This window comes from Palaemon carinicauda, chromosome 11 (genome assembly GCF_036898095.1).
Source record: "Palaemon carinicauda isolate YSFRI2023 chromosome 11, ASM3689809v2, whole genome shotgun sequence".
In the NCBI taxonomy this organism is placed as follows: domain Eukaryota; kingdom Metazoa; phylum Arthropoda; class Malacostraca; order Decapoda; family Palaemonidae; genus Palaemon; species Palaemon carinicauda.
The window spans coordinates 63,575,291-63,597,852 of NC_090735.1; the positions used below are offsets into that span (position 1 = coordinate 63,575,291).

The 22,562-nt window shown below is 40.6% G+C and overlaps 1 long non-coding RNA gene across 1 annotated transcript in view; it reads right to left on the reverse strand.

Moving 5' to 3' along the window:
- The window catches only part of LOC137650044 (uncharacterized), a 53,725-nt gene extending 34,346 nt beyond the window's left edge, over positions 1–19,379 (reverse strand). The window contains exon 1 of the long non-coding RNA XR_011045908.1: positions 19,279–19,379. This is a non-coding gene — a long non-coding RNA (uncharacterized lncRNA). The remainder of the gene's footprint in view (positions 1–19,278) is intronic.
- Between the last annotated feature and the right edge of the window lie 3,183 nt (positions 19,380–22,562).

Sequence of the window (22,562 nt, forward strand, 5' to 3'; positions counted from 1 at the left end):
ACTGAAGCTGCAATGATCAGAGGACATAACTATAAAGCAACAATGATCAAAAGACATACATATAAAGCAACAATAATCAGAAGACATTCTCTAAAGCAACAATGCTCAGAAGACATTATACCTCTACAGTGACAATGATCAAAGACATTACACCACTAAGCAACTATTATCTGAAGAAATTATGCCTATAAAATGACAATCAGAAGACTTTATGCCTCTGAAGCTACAATAATCAGATGATTATATTTCTTAAGTGACAATGATCAAAAGACATTATACACCGAAAGCGACAATGATCAGAAAGCATTAAACTTGTAAAGTGACAATAATAGAAAGACATTATGCCTCTAAAGTGACAATAATCTGAAGACATTATGCTTTTAAAGCGACAATGATCAGAAGATACTAAACCTCTAAGGCAACTATTATCAAGAGACATCATACTACTAAAGTGACAATGATCTAAAGACAATGCCTCTAAAGCAAAAATGATTAGAAGACATTATACTTTTGAAGCGACAATGATTAGAAGATAATATACATCTAAGACGAAAATAATCAGAAGATATAGTTCTAAAGTGACAGTGATCAGTAGACATTATAATTCCGAAGTGAAAATGATCAGTAGACATTATGACTCTAAAGTGACAATAATCTGAAGACATTATGCTTTTAAAGCGGCAATGATCAGAAGATACTAAAACTCTAAGGCAACTATTATCAGGAGACATCATACTTCCAAAATGACAATGATCCGAAAACATAATGCCTCTAAAAGCAAAAATGATAAGAAGATATTATACTTATAAAGTGACAATTATTAGAAGATAATATACCTCTAAGACGAAAATAATCAGAAGATATACTTCTAAAGTGACAGTGATCAGTAGACATTATAATTCTAAAGTGATAATGATCAGAGACATACCTCTAAAGCAACAATAATCAGAGCCTCTATATCGAAACTGATCAGAGGACAATGATTCTGAAGCTACAATGATTAGAAGACATACTTGTAAAGCAAAAATGATCAGAAGACCTTATACCTCTATAGCGACAATAACTATAAGATATACTACTAAAGCAATAATGCTTAGAAGTCATTAAACTTCTAAAGAGACAGTGATCAGAAGACTTATAATTATAGAGAAAGTGATCGGAGTGCTTGATGCCTCTCATTCAACAATAAGCACAAGACATTATGCCTCTAAAGAGAAAATTATCAGAAGATATTATGCCTCCGAAGGCATAACTATCAGAAGTTATTCGGCTGAAGTGAAAATGATCAGAAGAAATTATACTTCTAAAGCAACTATGATCAGAAGACATTCTACCTCTGAAACGACAATGATCAGAAGACTTCAAACATCTAAAAGGACAACAATCAAATGAAATTAGGCCTCTTAATGTGATAATGATCAGAAGACATAGCTCTAAGCTGACAATATCCAAAAGACACTTTTAAAGAGACAATGATCAGAGGACATTATTATTCAAAAGCATTAATGATCAAAAGACTATATACGTCTAAACCGATAATGATCAGAAGACATTATACTTGTAAAGTGACAATCATCAGAAGACATTATGCCTCTAAAGTGACCATGATCAGAAGAACTTATACCTGTAAGGCGACAATATAATCAGAAGACATTTTGCATCTAAGTTGACTATTATAGGCTTCTATGGCGACAATGATCAGAAGACATTATGCCTCAAATGCGACAATAATCAGGACCCAATATACCTCTAAGGTGACAGTGATCAGATGACATTATACATGTAAAGTGACAATTATAAGAAGAAATTATACCTCAAAAAGGATCAGATATAAGACATTATGCCTCTACAGCAACAACAACAACAATGGTCAAAAGACATTATGCCTGTAAAGTTACAATTATCTGAATACATTATGCCAATAAAACAATAATGATCAGAACACATTATGCCACTGAAACAACAACAATTAGAAGACATTATACATCTAAAGTGACGATGATCAGAAGACATTATGCTTCTAAAGCGACAATGATCAGAAGACATTATGCTTCTAAAGCGACAACGATCAGAAGACATTATGCTTCTAAAGCGACAATGATCCGAAGACATTATGCTTCTAAAGCGACAACGATCAGAAGACATTATGCTTCTATAGCGACAATGATCAGAAGACATTATGCTTCTAAAGCGACAACGAACAGAAGACATTTTGCTTCTAAAGCGACAATGATCAGAAGACATTATGCTTCTAAAGCGACAACGATCAGAAGACATTATGCTTCTAAAGCGACAATGATCAGAAGACATTATGCTTCTAAAGCGACAAGGATCAGAAGACATTATGCTTCTAAAGCGACAACGATCAGAAAACATTATGCTTCTAAAGCGACAATGATCAGAAGACATTATGCTTCTAAAGCGACAATGATCAGAAGACATTTTGCTTCTAAAGCGACAATGATCACAAGACATTTTGCTTCTAAAGCGACAATGATCAGAAGACATTATGCTTCTAAAGTGACAGTGATCAGAAGACATGATCAGAAGACATTATGCCTCTAAAGTGAGTGATCAGAAGACATTATGCTTCTAAAGCAACAATGATCAGAAGACATTATGCTTCTAAAGTGACAATGATCAGAAGACATTATACTTCTAAAGTGACAATGATTAGAAGACATTATACCTCAAAAGCAACAATGATCTGAAGACATTATGCCTCTAAAGCAATAATGATCAGAAGACATTCATTATGTCTCTAAAGCAACAATGATCAGAGAACATTATGCCTCTAAAGCGATAATGATCAAAAGACATTATGCCTCTAAAGCAACAATGATCAGAAGACATTATGCCTCTAAAGTGACAAAAATCAGGGGATATTATGACATTGGAGTGAAAATGATCAGTAGACATTATACCACTAAAGCAACAATGATCAAAAGACATTATGTCTCTGTACCAACAATGATCAGAAGACATTAAGCTTCTATACCAACAATGATCAGAAGACATTATGCCTCTATACAATCAATGATCAGAAGACATTATGCTTCTAAATCGACAATGATCAGAAGACATTATGCCTCTAAATCGACAATGATCAGAAGACATTATGCCTCTAAAGCGTCAATGATCAGAAGACATTATGCCTCTAAAGCGACAATGATCAGAAGACATTATGCCTCTAAAGCGACAATAATCAAAAGACATTATGCCTCTAAAGTGACAAAAATCAGGGGATATTATGACATTGGAGTGAAAACGATCAGTAGACATTATACCACTAAAGCAACAATGATCAAAAGACATTATGCCTCTGTACCAACAATGATCAGAAGACATTAAGCTTCTATACCAACAATGATCAGAAGACATTAAGCTTCTATACCAACAATGATAAGAAGACATTTGCCTCTAAAGCGACAATGATCAGAAGACATTATGCCTCTAAAGCGACAATGATCAGAAGACATTCTGCCTCTAAAGCGACAATGATCAGAAGACATCATGCCTCTAAAGCGACAATGATCAGAAGACATTATGCCTCTGTACCAACAATGACCAGAGGACATTAAGCTTCTATACCAACAATGATCAGAAGACATTATGCCTCTTTACAAACAATGATCAGAAGACATTATGCCTCTATACAAACAACGATCAGAAGACATTATGCCTCTAAATCGACAATGATCAGAAGACATTATGACTCTAAAGCGACAATGATCAGAAGACATTATGCCTCTAAAGCGACAATGATCAGAAGCCATTATGCCTCTAAAGCGTCAATGATCAGAAGACATTATGCCTCTAAAGCGACAATGATCAGAAGACATAATGCCTCTAAAGCGTCAATGATCAGAAGACATTATGCCTCTAAAGCGACAATGATCAGAAGATACTATGCCTCTAAAGCGACAATGATCAGAAGACATTATTCCTCTAAAGCGACAATGATCAGAAGATATTATGCCTCTAAAGCGACAATGATCAAAATATTATACCTCTAAAGCGACAATGATTTGGACCCCTTATGCCTCTAAGGCAGTGGTTCTTAACCTGTGTTCGATCGAACCCCAGGAGTTCGGTGAAGCAGTCTCAGGGGTTCGGTGGAGGTAACGCACCACAAATGATATGAGAGTGGCACTTGCCAAGGTTAAGCCTCGGATTTCTGAAATTGACTCTGAAAGGCAACAGCAAAAGTCGCATTGATTTGCAATAAGTATTCATTATGTTTCTGTTTTTGTGTGAAGTTCATATTTTGTTGATATATTTAGGTGTAACTTTGTTTCTTTTCCTCTATTTCATTCACCAACTGTATATATATATATATATATATATATATATATATATATATATATATATATATATATATATATATATATATATATATATATATATATATATATATATATATATATATATGTATATATATCCAACTAAGAAGGGTTCGATGAGTATACATATGACAATTGCGGGGTTCAGTACCTCCAACAAGGTTAAGAACCTCTGTTCTAAGGCAACACTGATCAGAAAACATTATGCATCTAAAGCGACAATGATCAGAGGACATTATGCCTCTAAAGCGACAATGATCAGAAGACATTATGCCTCTAAAGCGACAATGATCAGAAGACATTATGCCTCTAAACTGACAAAAATCAGGGGATATTATGACATTGGAGTGAAAACGATCATTAGACATTATACCACTAAAGCAACAATGATCAAAAGACATTAGGCCTCTGTACCAACAATGATCAGAAGACATTAAGCTTCTATACCAACAATGATAAGAAGACATTATGCCTCTATACAAACAATGATCAAAAGACATTATGCCTCTAAAGCGACAATGATCAGAAGACATTATGCCTCTAAAGCGTCAATGATCAGAAGACATTATGCCTCTAAAGCGACAATGATCAGAAGACATAATGCCTCTAAAGTGTCAATGATCAGAAGACATTATGCCTCTAAAGTGACAATGATCAGAAGACATTATGCCTCTAAAGCGACAATGATCCGAAGATAATATGCCTCTAAAGCGACAATGATCAGAAGACATTATGCCTCTAAAGCAACAATGATAAGAAGACATTATGCCTCTAAAGCGACAATGATCAGAGAACATTATGCCTCTATGCGACAATGATCAGAAGACATTATGCCTCTAAAGTGACAATGATTTGGAGACCTTATACCTCTAAGGCAACAATGATCAGAAAACATTATGCATCTAAAGCGACAATGATCAGAGGACGTTATGCCTATAAAGCGACAATGATCTTAGGACATTATGACACTAAAGTGACAATGATCAGCAGACATTATACCTCTTAAGCGACAATGATCAGAGGAAATTAAGCCTCTAGAACAATAATGAACAGAAGACATTATAATAATGGTGACAATGATGTGACGACATTATGCCTTTAAAGCGACAATAATTGGAAGATATTATGCTTCTAGCCCGACAATGATCAGAAGACATTATGCCTCAAATCTGACTTACCAGAAGACATTTTGCCTCTGAAGCGACAATGATTAAAAGATATTACACCTCTAAGGTGACTATTATTAGAAGATATTATACTTCTGAAAGGACAATGATTTGAAGACATTATGCCTCTAAAGTGACAATAATCAGAAGGCATTATACTTTAAAGCAACGAGGATCAGAAGACATACTTCTAAAGCAACAATGCTCAGAAAACATTATACTCTTAAGGCAAAAATTATCGTAAGACATTATATCTCCAAGGAGACAATAATCAGAAAAACATTCTACCTCTATGGCAACAATGATCAAAAGACATTATGGCTCTAAAGAGACAATGAGCAGAAGACATACCTCTAAGGCGACAATTATCAGAAGACATACTTTTAAAGCAACTATGATCAGAAGACACTTCTAAAGCTAAAAGGATCAGAAGACATATGCCTAAAGTGACTATTCTCAGTATATATCATGCTTCTTAAGAGACGAAGATCAGAAGACATTATACCTCTAAGAAGACAATTACCAAAAGACATAATACATTCTTAGCAACAATGATCAAAAGACATTATGCCTCTGAAGCGACAATAATCAGAAGATACTATTCTTGTAAGGCAACAATGATACGAGGACATTATGCCTCTAAAGGGACAAAGATCAGAAGACATTCCACCTCTAAGGCGAATATTAAAACATTCCACCTCTAGGGCGAATATTATACGATATTATGCCTCTAAAGCAACAATGATCGGAAGACATTCTACCTCTGAAGCAACAATTATAAGAAGATTTTATACCTGCAAAGCAACAATGATTAGAAGAAAATATGCCTCTGAACCGACAATGCTCAGAAGTCATTATGCCTCTGAACTTACAATGCTCAGAAGTCATTATGCCTCTAAAGCATCACTGATCAGATGGCATTGTATCTTAAAAGCTACAATGATCAGAAGACTAGTGGCACTAAAGTGACAATAATCAGAGGACATTATAACTCTAAAGCCACAATAATCAGACGAAATAATGCATTTAAATCGACAATTATCAGAAGATTTTATGCCTTTAAATTGACACTGATCAGAAGACATTATACCTGTTAAAGCGACAATGATCTGAAGATATTATAATTGTAAAGCGACATCGAGCAGAAGACATTATGCCTCTGAACCGACAATGATAAGAGGACATTGTGCCTCTAAATCATCACTGATGAGAAGTCATTGTGCCTCAAAAGCTACAATAACCATGAGACATTATACCACTAAAGCAGCAATGACCAAAAGACATTTTACCTCTAAAGCCACAATTAGAAGACAATACGCCTCAAAAGCGACAATTGATTGATTGATTTAAAGTTTTCAGGCATCCTGACATCTGAGGTCATTGACGCTGGTCAAAAGCGACAATGATCAGAAAACATCATAGCTCTAAAGCAACAATGATCGGAAGACATTATGCCTCTTAAAATGACAATGATCAAAAGACTTTATGCCTCTAAAGCGGCAATGATCAGAAGACATTATGCTTCTGACGGGACATTGATCAGAAGACATTATACCTCTAAAGCAACCATGATCAGATGACATTATGCCTCAAAAGTAACAATAATCACAGGCTATTATGCCTCTAAAGCAACAATGTTCAAAATATATTATGCATCTAATGCAACATAAGTCAGAATACATTAAGCTTCTATGGCGACAATGATCAGAAGATATTATACCTCTAGGGTGACAATGATCAGATGAGATTATACATGTGAAGCGACAATGATAAGAAGAAATTTTACCTATAAAGCACCAATGATTTAATGACATTATGCCTCTAAAGCCTAAATGATCTAAATACATTATTCTTCTTGAGCAACAATGATCAGAAGACATTATGCCACTTAAGCGACAATGATCAGAAGACACTATGGGTCTAAAGCATCAATGATCAGTACACATTATGCCTCTAAAACGACAATGATCAGACGACATTATGCCTCTAAATCGACAATGATCAGAAGACATTATGCCTCTAAAGCGACAATGATCAGAAGACATTATGCCTCTAAAGCGACAATAATCAGAAGACATTATGCCTCTAAAGCGACAATGATCAGAAGACATTATGCCTCTAAAGCGACAATGATCAGAAGACATTATGCCTCTAAAGTGACAAAAATCAGGGGATATTATGACATTGGAGTGAAAACGATCAGTAGACATTATACCACTAAAGCAACAATGATCAAAAGACATTATGCCTATGTACCAACAATGATCAGAAGACATTAAGCTTCTATACCAACAATGATAAGACGACATTATGCCTCTAAAGCGACAATGATCAGAAGACATTATGCCTCTAAAGCGACAATGATCAGAAGATATCATGCCTCTAAAGCGACAATGATCAGAAGACATTATGCCTCTGTACCAACAATGACCAGAAGACATTAAGCTTCTATACCAACAATGATCAGAAGACATTATGCCTCTTTACAAACAATGATCAGAAGACATTATGCCTCTATACAAACAATGATCAGAAGACATTATGCCTCTAAATCGACAATGATCAGAAGACATTATGACTCTAAAGCGACAATGATCAGAAGACATTATGCCTCTAAAGCGACAATGATCAGAAGACATTGTGCCTCTAAAGCGTCAATGATCAGAAGACATTATGCCTCTAAAGCGACAATGATCAGAAGACATAATGCCTCTAAAGCGTCAATGATCAGAAGACATAATGCCTCTAAAGCGACAATGATCAGAAGACATTATGCCTCTAAAGCGACAATGATCAGAAGATATCATGCCTCTAAAGCGACAATGATCAAAATATTATACCTCTAAAGCGACAATGATTTGGAGACCTTATGCCTCTAAGGCAACAATGATCAGAAAACATTATGCATCTAAAGCGACAATGATCAGAGGACATTATGCCTCTAAAGCGACAATGATCAGAAGACATTATGCCTCTAAAGCGACAATGATCAGAAGACATTATGCCTCTAAAGTGACAAAAATCAGGGGATATTATGACATTGGAGTGAAAACGATCATTAGACATTATACCACTAAAGCAACAATGATCAAAAGACATTATGCCTCTGTACCAACAATGATCAGAAGACATTAAGCTTCTATACCAACAATGATAAGAAGACATTATGCCTCTATACAAACAATGATCAGAAGACATTATGCCTCTAAAGCGTCAATGATCAGAAGACATTATGCCTCTAAAGCGACAATGATCAGAAGACATATTGCCTCTAAAGCGTCAATGATCAGAAGACATTATGCCTCTAAAGTGACAATGATCAGAAGACATTATGCCTCTAAAGCGACAATGATCCGAAGATACTATGCCTCTAAAGCGACAATGATCAGAAGACATTATGCCTCTAAAGCGACAATGATAAGAAGACATTATGCCTCTAAAGCGACAATGATCAGAGGACATTATGCCTCTAAAGCGACAATTATCAGAAGACATTATGCCTCTAAAGTGACAATGATTTGGAGACCTTATACCACGAAGGCAACAATGATCAGAAAACATTATGCATCTAAAGCGACAATGATCAGAGGACATTATGCCTATAAAGCGACAATGATCTTAGGACATTATGACACTAAAGTGACAATGATCAGCAGACATTATACCTCTTAAGCAACAATGATCAGAGGAAATTAAGCCTCTAGAACAATAATGAACAGAAGACATTATAATAATGGTGATGTGATGAGCTGAGAGAGGGTTGTGAACTCAAAGGCAGGATGCAATCAACTGAGTTATATTGTTATAGAACACACTCCTTTATATACAAAACCTTAAGGCAACAGGACATAACAAGTTAACAAGACAGACAATGTTACAGAGGAAACAGCAGACATGAATTTTCATGTTCGTTTAGTGCGAGGGAAGAGCGAAGATACAAGCATAATATATGCAAAAGGAATTATGTACAATTGTGTGACACACGGTTGGTACATGGCTCCCCCCCTAAAAATGACATACTGTATATGTTAAATAGGGCGCCCTGATCTGGAGAGGCGAACTGTAGGCGGGTCATCTGGCAGAAGATAAGCAGGTTTTAGACGATCAATGGAGACCCAGTCTTCTTTGCCCCGAATGTTTAGTAGGAATGCTTTCGGACTGCGTCGGATCACAAGGAAAGGGCCCGTGTAAGGGGGCGTTAGTGGTGGCTTGCTAGTGTCGTTGCGCAGGAAGACGTGCGTTGCAGAGTGCAAGTCCGTTGGTATGTGATGTTTCGCTGGGGGCTTGTAAGTCTGGCGGCACGGAGTAAATTTTCCCACGAAGTGACGTATGTGCTGGAGATCGTCGGAGGAGGTTGTAGAAGGAAAAATTTCGGCAGGGACGACCAACGGGTCGCCATACACCATTTCAGCTGCCGAGACGTCGAGGGCGTCTTTAGGAGTGGTCCTTAGTCCCAGGAGGACCCAGGGAAGCTGTGTAAACCAGTTGCAATCCTTGCAGCGGGACATCAAAGCTGCTTTGAGGGTGCGATGAAAACGTTCAACCATTCCATTGGCAGCGGGGTTGTAAGCCGTTGTATGATGTAGGGTGATGCCAGGAGATTCGCTAATGACGTCCACAATTGAGAGGTGAAAGTGGTTCCCCTGTCAGAAGTAATATGCTCAGGGATACCAAATCTTGAAATACATCCAGAGAGTAAGGCAGATGTACATGAGGCGGACGTTGCGGTTTCCATGGGAATGGCTTCAGGCCAACGAGTGGAGCGGTCGATGACGGTAAACAGGTAACGATGTCCTTGTGATGTGGGTAGGGGGCCTACAACGTCGACGTGAATGTGTGCGAAACGACGCTGAGGTTGAGGAAAGGTGCCCACTCCTGAATCCGTGTGTCGATGTACTTTGGAAGTTTGGCAAGAAGTACAGGCGCGGACCCAATCCTTAGCATCCTTAGAAATGCCGTGCCAAATGAACTTTGCCTTCAGCAGCTGTGCAGTAGAACGGCACGAGGGATGTGAAAGGCCGTGAATGAAATCAAACACCTGTCGGCGCATGGGAGCAGGAATCCAAGGTCGCGGTCTACCAGTACTGACGTCACAGAGGAGGGTGGTGTTGGAGTCTTCGAGGGGAAAATCTTCCCAACAGAGGGACGTGCAGGATGTCCTACAAGCTTGATACTCTGGATCCTGTCGTTGGGCTTCAGCCAGGGCGTTGTAATCCAATCCCAGTTGAACGGCAGCCAACGTGTTTCTTGACAGGGCAACGGCAACGGGATTCATTTTCCCAGGGACGTATTGGAGGGTGCAATTGTATTCAGCCACGGCGGAGAGATGTCGGCGTTGACGGGCGGACCAGGCGTCAGACTGTCGAGTGAAGGCATGCACCAGAGGCATGTGGTCTGTGCGAATGACGAAGGGCGTACCTTCTAAGAATGAAAGTGACGGACAGCCAAGTGCACCGCCAGCAATTCTCGATCGAAGGTAGAATAACCCGATTCTGCCTTGGACAGTTTTCTGCTGAAGAAGGCCAATGGGCGGGGCGAGCCTTTGACCACCTGCTCGAGTACTGCACCAATAGCGACGTCGCTGGCATCGGTGGAGAGAAGGAGAGGGGCGTGTGGGATAGGAAAAGTGAAAGCCGCAGCAGTTGATAGGGCCTTCTTTGCATTGCAGAAGGCTGCTTCTTGAAGGGGACCCCACTTCAGGTCCTTTGGGTTGCCCTTGAGGGAGGCGTAGAGGGGAGCAAGAGTGGCGGCAATAGCTGGCAGAAAACGGTGATAATAGCTGATCATGCCCAAGAATTCCTGCAGAGCTTTGACGGTCGAGGGCGCGGGGAAATTCTGAACGGCTGCTACCTTCTCAGGGAGGGGATGGACTCCTTCAGGAGTGATACGGTGCCCTAAGAACGACACTTCGTTGGCGCCAAAGGTACACTTGTCGTACCGGACTACAAGGCCGTTTTGTTGCAGGCGGCGAGCACGATGCGCAGGTGACGGAGGTGTTCCTCTTTTGAGGAGGAGAACACAAGTATGACGTCCACATAACATACACAGAAAGGGAGGTCCCCTAAGATGCCATCCATGAGACGTTGAAACGTTGCCCCAGCATTACGAAGGCCAAAATAGGAGTAATTGAAGGTGTATGTGCCAAACGGAGTGGTGATGGCGGTCTTGGGGATGTCTTCTGGGTTCATAGGCACCTGATAATACCCCTTCAGGAGGTCGAGCGTAGAGAAAACCTTGGCTTTGTGCAGGTAGGAGGTCACGCCGGCGATGTTTGGGAGGGGGTAGTGATCCGGTTCTGTTTGCATGTTCAGGCGCCTGTAATCCCCGCACGGACGGAGGGAGCCGTCTTTCTTCAGAACGATGTGTAAGGGTGACGACCATGGGCTGGAGGCCTTTTGGCAAAGGCCCATTTTCTCCATTTCGGCGAACGTCTGTTTGGCGGCTGCCAATCGTTCCGGTGCCAGACGTCTGAATTTTGCGAAGACTGGGGGTCCCGTCGTCTTGATATGGTGATAAATACCGTGCTTGGCAGGAACCGTGGGTGTTTGGCGAAGTTCTGGATGGAAAACTTCCGGCAACGACGTGAGGAGGTGGGCGTAGGCATCCGTGGGTGCGCTGATGTGGAGAGCGAGGTTAGAGGGGGCGGGTTGAAGAGGTGTCGACAAGTACGAGTCTGCGTTGACCAATCGTCGGTGGGCGACATCGACCAGAAGGTGGAAATGAGAGAGGAAATCCGCACCGAGGATTGGCATTGTGACGTCAGCAACGAGAAACTTCCAATTGAATTTACCGTTTCCGAACGATAATGTGAGGTTCTCGTAACCGTAGGTGGGTATCGCAGATCCGTTGGCAGCTACCAAGCGGACGTCGGCAGATGTAGACAGACTACGTCGTGCCTTGAAGAGTTTCCTTGGCAAAAGAGAACGACAAGCACCCGTGTCTACCAAAAATCGCACGCCCGTTCCTGCATCCTGTAAAAAGAAAAGATTAGAAACATGGGAGGCCACCGCCACAAGCGATGGCCTACTTACACGTTTTTTGGCCACTGACAATCTTTGGCACATTTCTTCGCGGTTGCCCCGAATCTGAAGTGGTAGTAGCAAAACTGCGGCGGATGGGAGGTAGTAAGTGGCTGTAGAAGTCCTTCGTTGGGGTGCGAGCGAGTGGTGGGTGGTGGGCGGCTTTGTCGCCGCTTCGGCACGTCACGGGGTAAGCGTGTATGTCCTACGGCATTCATGTCAGCTTCGGTTGACGTTGAATAGGCATCCTCGTCGTCAGGGGTGGAGGCGTTGATGGAGGTCTTGAAGTGGCTGTCCATAAGGGCGTCGGCTTTGGTCATCAAGTCCTTTATGGGTAAACTATCGACATCGGGTATGGCAGAGCGTACAGGTTTGGGTAAACGGTGTATCCAAAGGGCACGAAGTAGGTTCACCTCACGAGGAGAGCCATCTGCGGCAGGTAGAAGGCGAGCGATACTGGTCATTTCCCTGGGGGCAAGCGAAGCCCTTTGGTCCCCCAACGGTTGTTGCGAGAGCTGAAAAAGCTTCGCTATACGGGCGGCTGGTGACGGCGAGTACTGCTGCAGAAGGTATGTTTTGAGGGTGTCATACGCTATTGGGGTGTCTCCTTGTTCACAAAGCCAGTCAGATATTTCCGCTTTTGTGGTTGAGCGAGTCACGCCCATGATACGAAAGTGGACTTCTGCACGTTGAAACCAAGCAAACGCTTCTCCGCTGACGAACGGTCGCAGCGCCAACTGCTGTAGTAGAGTCCGTCTCCGTCATAGTACCAACGATGGAGGGGCGAGGGAGGTGGGGGTGGAAGGCAGTGGGAGCGAGTCGACTTCCGGGGTCACCAATGTGACGAGCCGAGAGAGGGTTGTGAACTCAAAGGCAGGATGCAATCAACTGAGTTATATTGTTATAGAACACACTCCTTTATATACAAAACCTCAAGGCAACAGGACATAACAAGTTAACAAGACAGACAATGTTACAGAGGAAACAGCAGACATGAATTTTCATGTTCGTTTAGTGCGAGGGAAGAGCGAAGATACAAGCATAATATATGCAAAAGGAATTATGTACAATTGTGTGACACACGGTTGGTACAGTGACAATGATGTGACGACATTATGCCTTTATAGCGACAATAATTGGAAGATATTATGCTTCTAGCGCGACAATGATCAGAAGACATTATGCCTCAAATCTGACTTACCAGAAGACATTTTGCCTCTGAAGCGACAATGATTAAAAGATATTACACCTCTAAGGTGACTATTATTAGAAGATATTATACTTCTGAAAGGACAATGATTTGAAGACATTATGCCTCTAAAGTGACAATAATCAGAAGACATTATACTTTAAAGCGACGAGGATCAGAAGACATACTTCTAAAGCAACAATGCTCAGAAAACATTATACTCTTAAGGCAAAAATTATCGTAAGACATTATATCTCCAAGGAGACAATAATCAGAAGACATTATACCTCTATGGCAACAATGATCAAAAGACATTATGGCTCTAAAGAGACAATGAGCAGAAGACATACCTCTAAGGCGACAATTATCAGAAGACATACTTTAAAAGCAACTATGATCAGAAGACACTTCTAAAGCTCAAAGGAACAGAAGACATATGCCTAAAGTGACTATTCTCAGTATATATCATGCTTCTTAAGAGACGAAGATCAGAAGACATTATACCTCTAAGAAGACAATTACCAAAAGACATAATACATTCTTAGCAACAATGATCAAAAGACATTATGCCTCTGAAGCGACAATAATCAGAAGATACTATTCTTGTAAGGCAACAATGATACGAGGACATTATGCCTCTAAAGGGACAAAGATCAGAAGACATTCCACCTCTAAGGCGAATATTAAAACATTCCACCTCTAGGGCGAATATTATACGATATTATGCCTCTAAAGCAACAATGATCGGAAGACATTCTACCTCTGAAGCAACAATTATAAGAAGATTTTATACCTGCAAAGCAACAATGATTAGAAGAAAATATGCCTCTGAACCGACAATGCTCAGAAGTCATTATGCCTCTGAACTTACAATGCTCAGAAGTCATTATGCCTCTAAAGCATCACTGATCAGATGGCATAGTGTCTTAAAAGCTACAATGATCAGAAGACTAGTGGCACTAAAGTGACAATAATCAGAGGACATTATAACTCTAAAGCCACAATAATCAGACGAAATAATGCATTTAAATCGACAATTATCAGAAGATTTTATGCCTTTAAATTGACACTGATCAGAAGACATTATACCTGTTAAAGCGACAATGATCTGAAGATATTATAATTGTAAAGCGACATCGAGCAGAAGACATTATGCCTCTGAACCGACAATGATAAGAGGACATTGTGCCTCTAAATCATCACTGATGAGAAGTCATTGTGCCTCAAAAGCTACAATAACCATGAGACATTATACCACTAAAGCAGCAATGACCAAAAGACATTTTACCTCTAAAGCCACAATTAGAAGACAATACGCCTCAAAAGCGACAATGATCAGAAAACATCATAGCTCTAAATCAACAATGATCAGAAGACATTATGCCTCTTAAAATGACAATGATCAAAAGACTTTATGCCTCTAACGCGGCAATGATCAGAAGACATTATGCTTCCGACGCGACATTGATCAGAAGACATTATACCTCTAAAGCAACCATGATCAGATGACATTATGCCTCAAAAGCAACAATAATCACAGGCCATTATGCCTCTAAAGCAACAATGATCAAAATATATTATGCATCTAATGCAACATAAGTCAGAAGGCATTTTGCATATAAGTTGACTATTATCAGAATACATTAAGCTTCTATGGTGACAATGATCAGAAGACATTATACCTCTAGGGTGACAATGATCAGATGAGATTATACATGTGAAGCGACAATGATAAGAAATTTTACCCATAAAGCACCAATGATTTGATGACATTATGCCTCTAAAGCCTAAATGATCTAAATACATTATTCTTCTTGAGTAACAATGATCAGAAGACATTATGCCACTTAAGCGACAATGATCAGAAGACACTATGGGTCTAAAGCATCAATGATCAGTAGACATTATGCCTCTAAAGCGACAATGATCAGGAGACATCATGCTTCTAAAGCGAGAATGATCAGCAGATTATACCATTGAAGTAACAATAATCAGAGGACATTATGCCTCTAAAGTGACAATTATCAAAAGATGTTATGTCTCTGAAGCGACAATGATCATATGACATTATGCTTCTAAAGTGACATTGCTCAGAAGACATTATGCCACTGAAGTGACACTGATCAGAAGACATTATGCCACTGAAGTGACACTGATCAGAAGACAATATGCCTATAAAGTGACAATGATCATATGATATTATGCCTCTATAGTGACAATGATCAAAGGACATTATACCTCAAAGGTGACTTATCAGAAGACATCATATTTCTAAAGTGACAACGACCAGAATACATTAAGCCTCTAAAACAACAATGATGAGCAGACCTTACAATTCTAGGGTGACAATGTTCGGAAGACATTATCCTATGAAGTGACAATAATCAAAGGTCTTTATGCCTCTAAACCGACAATGATCAGAAGACATTTTACAAATAAGGTGACAATGATGATAAAAAATTAAACTTTTAAACTGACATTCATCAGAAGACATTATGCCTATAATTCCTAACGCAACCATGATCAGAAGACAATATAGCTCTAAAGCGACAATGATAGACATTATAACTGTAAGGAGAAAATGCTCAAAAGACATTATGCCTTTAAAGCGACAATGATCAGAAGACATTATACCTCTAAAGCAGCAATGATCAGAAGACATTATACCTCTAAAGCAGCAATGATCAGAAGTCATTATACCTCTAAAGTGACAATGAACAGAAGACATTATGCCCCTAAAGAGATAATCAAAAAACATCATACCTCTAAAACAATAATGATAGGAAGACTTTATGCCTCTAAAGCAACAATGATCAGAAGACATTTTGCATCTAAATTAACAACAATATAAAGACATTATGCCTCTAAGGCAACTATTATCAGAAGATATTATGCCTCTAAAGTGACAATGATCAGAAAACATTATGCCTCAAAGGTGACTTCTATCATGTACCAACCGTGTGTCACACAATTGTACATAATTCCTTTTGTATATAATATGCTTGTATCTTCGCTCTTCCCTCGCACTCAAACGAACATGAAAATTCGTGTCTGCTGTTTTGCTCTGAACATTGTCTGTCTCTCGAACATGTTATGTCCTGTTGCCTTGAGGTTTTGTATATAAAGAAGAGTGTTCCTTAATATATAACTCAGTCTATTGCATCCTGCCTTTGAGTTCACAACCTTCTCCCTCCTTCGTCACATTGGTGACCCCGGAGTGACTCGCTCCTCCCGCCTCTCCCCCCCCCCCCACCTCTCACCGTTACTATGACGCCGTCAACGCATACCTTCTGCAGCAGTACTCGCCGTCGCCAGCCACCCGTATAGCAACGCCTTTTCAACTCTCTCAACAACCGTTGGGGGACCAAAGGGCTTCGCTCACCCTCGGGAAAATGACTCGCCTGCAACCTGCCGCAGACAGCTCTCCTCGTGAGGTGAACCTACTTCGTGCCCTTATGGACAGCCACTTCATGACCTTCAAAACCTCCATCAACGCCTCCACGCGTGACGAAGAGGACACCTATTCAACTTCAACCGAAGCTGACGTGAATGCTGTAGGACATACACGCCTATGAATGCTGTAGGACATGCATGCCTATGAATGCCGTAGGACATACACGCCTATGAACGCCGTAGGCCTATGAATGCCGTAGGACACGCCTATGAATGCTGTAGGCCTATGAATGCCGTAGGACACACACGCCTATGAATGCCGTAGGACACACTCGCCTATGAATGCCGTAGGACACGCCTATGAATGCCGTAGGACACACACGCCTATGAATGCCGTAGGACACACTCGCCTACCCCGTGACGAGCCGGAGCGGCAACACAGCCCCCCATCATCCACCACTCGCTCGTACCCCAACCATCGACTTCTACAGCCACTCACTGCTGCTAATCGGCGCAGTTTTTACTACTACCTCTCCAGATTCAGGGCACCTATTCAACATGTTCAGTATGTCATTTTTAGAGGGGGAGCCATGTACCAACCGTGTGTCACACAATTGTACATAATTCCTTTTGTATATAATATGCTTGTATCTTCGCTCTTCCCTCGCACTCAAACGAACATGAAAATTCGTGTCTGCTGTTTTGCTCTGAACATTGTCTGTCTCTCGAACATGTTATGTCCTGTTGCCTTGAGGTTTTGTATATAAAGAAGAGTGTTCCTTAATATATAACTCAGTCTATTGCATCCTGCCTTTGAGTTCACACCCTTACTCGGCTCCGTCACAATCAGAAGACATAGTACTTCTATAGCAACAATGATCAGGAGACATTATGACTGTAAGGCGACAATAATCTGAAGATATTATGCCCCTAAGATGACATTAAACAGACGACATTAGACTTCTTAAGCAACAATTATCAGAAGACATACTTCTAGCGCGACAATGATCAGAAAACATTATACTTGTAAAGTAACAATGATCAGAATATTCTCTAAAGCAACTATAATCAAAAGACATTATGCCTCGAAAGCGACAATGATTAAAAGACATTATGCCTTTAAAACGACGAGCAGAGGACATAAAACTAATAAAGTGACAATGATCAGAAGACATTATGCCTCTACAATTACAGTGATAACAACACACCATACCTATTTTATTATCAGAAGACTATACTGATCAGAAGACGTTATGCCTCTAAAGCAATAATGATCAGAAGATGTTATGCCTCTAAAGCAATAATGATCAGGGGACATTTTGCCTTTAAAGCAACTATTATCTGTTGTCATTATGCTTCAAAAGCGATAATGCTCAGGAGATATTATACCTCTACAGCGACATTACTCAGAATAATCAGAAGACATTATAACTCTAATCGACTATTATCAGAAAAAAATTATGCCTCTAAAGCGACAATGATCAGAAGACATTAGGCCTCTAAGGCGACAGTGATCAGCAGACATTATACTTCCAATGCGACAATGATCAGTAGACATCATACTTGTCATGTGAAATGTATAGTTAAGGCTTGTTATGGGTTAATTCACAAGGGTGAAGTGAACCGTTATCTTCACAAAAGGTTCATATATCAGACAAATTTAATTATTGCAGGAAGGAAACTATTTTCTTTCAAAATATATCTATTGCAAAAAAAACTAACTTTACATAAATATAATAACGACCTAACACGTAAATTCAAATTATCAAACAACCGAAACTAACACAGCCTCGTTTTACGTATTTGAATAGAGCAGGGCAAAATAGTCTATACGTGACTGGCGGTCAACACCAAAAAGGAAACAGAAAAAAAATATCTCTTACAATGACAGAATACTAGTTACCCCAAAACTAAAGTATCGACACAAAACCACACTACATTAAAGTCTTATATCATAATATTTGGAACAATTATAATAATTACCTAAATGAAAACACATGGAGAGATAAATTACACGTAACAAAAGGTGATCGCCACCCTTAACGTATTACGGTAAATGCTGTCCACTCCTAAAACAAAATTACTCTCGTAAACAAACAATTATATAAATGTTCTATATACAATAAAGAATAAACACTTAACCCAACATTCAATATCAGGAAGATTACCTTGGGGATTCTTCCAGTTTATACAAGGGATACCGGATCACGTCCTTACACTGCCCCACTACTCTTCAGAGCAGAGAACCTGTTTGCTTACTGACGAGCTCCCTACAGTCGTTGTCAAAATCTAGGCTACGTTATCACTTCGTTAATAAGTGCAGCGGGAGTGAAATTGGTAAACAGTACTTTGAAGACCTAACAGGCAACCTCCTAATACATATCATTATAATACATGACGATACTTGTAAAGTGACAATGATAAGACATTATGCCTCTCAGGCAACAATGTTCAGAAGACATTATACTTCTATACCGACGATGATCAGAAGACATTATGCCTATAAAGTCTGAACCAACAATGATCAAAAGACATTAGGCCTCTGAAAGGAAAATTATCAATAGATAATATATATGTAAGGAGAAAATGATCAAAACACATTATGCCTCTATAGCGCCAATGATCAGAAGACATTATACCTCTAAGGCAACAATGATCAGAAGACATTACACTTCTATACTGACAATAATCAGAAGACATCATCCCCATAAAGTCTGAACAAACAATGTTCAAAAGACAAAAAGCCTCTAAAGCAACAATGATTAGAAGACATTAGACTTGTAAAGTGACAATGACCAGAGGAGTTTATGCCTTTCAAGTGACAATGATCAGAAGACATAATTCTTCCAAAGCAACAATGATCATTAGACATTATACTTATAAGGCGACGCTGATAAAGAGACATTATGCGTCTAAAGTGACAATGATAAGAAGACATCATGCCTCTAAAGCTACAATGATTAGAAGGCATTATAATTATACAGTGACAATGATCAGAAAACATTATGCCTCTAAAGCCAAAATGATAAAAAAACATTATACCTCCAAGGAGAGAAAGATCAGAATACATTATACTTCTATACACTATGCTTCCTCAACGACAATAATCAAAAGACAAAATAACTGTAAGAAGGAATTGGTCAGAAAACATTAGGCCTACAAAGCAACAATGTTCAGAAGACATTATACTTCTAAAATGACAATGATCAATGGACATTATGCATGTAAGGAGAACAGGATTAGAAGACATTCCTCTAAAGTGACCATGATCAGAAGACAATATACCTCTAAAGCGACAATGATCAGTAGACATTATGCCTATAAATTCTAAACTAACAATGATCAGATGACATTATACATGTACTACCTGTGTGTCACACGATCGTACATAGTAACGACATTTCCCTTTTTTGTATATATTATCCTTTGTATCTTCGCTCTCCCCTCGCACTGACAGCAACTTGTTTTAACCTGTCTGCCTACTTCATTGTTAACTGTTAACAGAACCGGTTGCCGATTGGTCAACGCAGACTCGTACTTATCAATACCTTTTCAACCCACCCCCTCCAACCTCGCTCTCCACATCAGCGCACCCACGGATGCCTACGCCCACCTCCTCACGTCGTACCCAGAAATTTTCCGTCCAGAACTTCACCAAACACCCACGGCTCCTGCCAAACACGGTATTTATCACCATATCAAGACGACAGGATCCCCAGTCTTCGCCAAATTCAGACGTCAGGCACCGGATCGATTGGCAGGTGTCAAACAGACGTTCGCCGAAATGAAAGAAATGGGCCTTTGATAATAGGCCTCCAGCCCATGGTCATTACCCTTATACATCGTCCTGAAGAAAGACGGCTCACTCCGTCCGTGTGGGGATTACAGGCGCCTGAACATGCAAACAGAACCGGATCACTACCCCCTCCCAAACATCGCCGACGTGACCTCCTATCTGCACAAAGCGAGGGTTTTCTCCACGCTCGACCTCCTGAAGGGGTATTATCAGGTGCCTATGAACCCAGAAGACATCCACAAGACCACCATCACCACTCCCTTCGATACATAAACCTTCAATTACTCCTGTTTTGGCCTTCGTATTGCTGGGGCCACTATTCAACGTCTCATGGATGGCATCTTAGGGACCTCCCTTCTGCAACAAAACGGCCTTGTAGTCCGGTACGACAAGTGTACCTTTGGCGCCAATGAAGTGTCGTTCTTAGGGCACCGCATCACTCCTGAAGGAGTTCATCCCCTCCCTGAGAAGGTAGCAGCCGTTCAGAATTTCCCAACGCCCTCGACAGTCAAAGCACTGCAGGAATTCTTGGGCATGATCAACTATTATCACTGTTTTCTACCAGCCATTGCCGCCACTCTTGCTCCCCTCATCGCATCCCTCAAGGGTAAGCCAAAGGACCTGAAGTGGGGTCCCCTTCAAGAAGCAGCCTTCTGCAACGCAAAGAATGCCCTATCAACCGCTGCTGCTCTCACTTTTCCCGTCCCACATGCCCCTCACCTTCTCTCCACTGACGCCAGTGACGTCGCTAATAGTGCAGTACTCGAACAGGTGATCAACGGCTCGCCCCGCCCATTGGTCTTCTTCAGCAGAAAACTGTCCAAGGAAGAATCAGGTTATTCTACCTTTGATCGCGAATTGCTGGCGGTGCACTTGGCTGTCCGTCACTTTCGCCATTTCTTAGAAGGTACGCCCTTCGTCATTCGCGGAGACCACATGCCTCTGGTGCACTCCTTCACTCGACAGTCTGACGCCTGATCCGTCTGTCAAAGCTGACATCTCTCCGCCGTGGCTGAATACAATTGCACCCTTCAACACATCCCTGGGAAAATGGATCACGTTGTCGATGCCCTGTCAAGAAACACGTTGGCTTCCGTGCAACTGGGATTGGATAACAATGCCTTGGCTGGAGCCCAACGACAGGATCCAGAGCATCAAGCATGTAGGGCATCCTGCACATCCATCCATTGGGAAGACGTCCCCCTCGACGACTCCAACACCACCCTCCTCTGTGACGTCAGTACTGGTAGACTGCGACCATGGATTCCTGCTCTCATGCGCCAACAGGTGTTTGATTTCATTCACGGCCTTTCACATCCCTCGCGCTGTTCTACTGCAAAGCTGCTGAAGACGAAGTTCATTTAGCATGGCATTACTAAGGATGGTAAGGATTGGGTCCAGGCCTGTACTTCTTGGCAAACTTCCAAAGTACATCGACATATGGATTAAGGAGTGGGCACCTTTCCTCATCCTCAGCGTCGTTTCGCCCACATTCACGTTGACGTTGTAGGCCCCCTACCCACATCACAAGGACATCGTTACCTGTTTACCGTCATCGAATGCTCCACTCATTGGCCTGAAGCCATTCATATGGAAACTGGAATGTCCGCCTCATGTACATTTGCCTTACTCTCAGGATGGATGGCAAGATTTGGT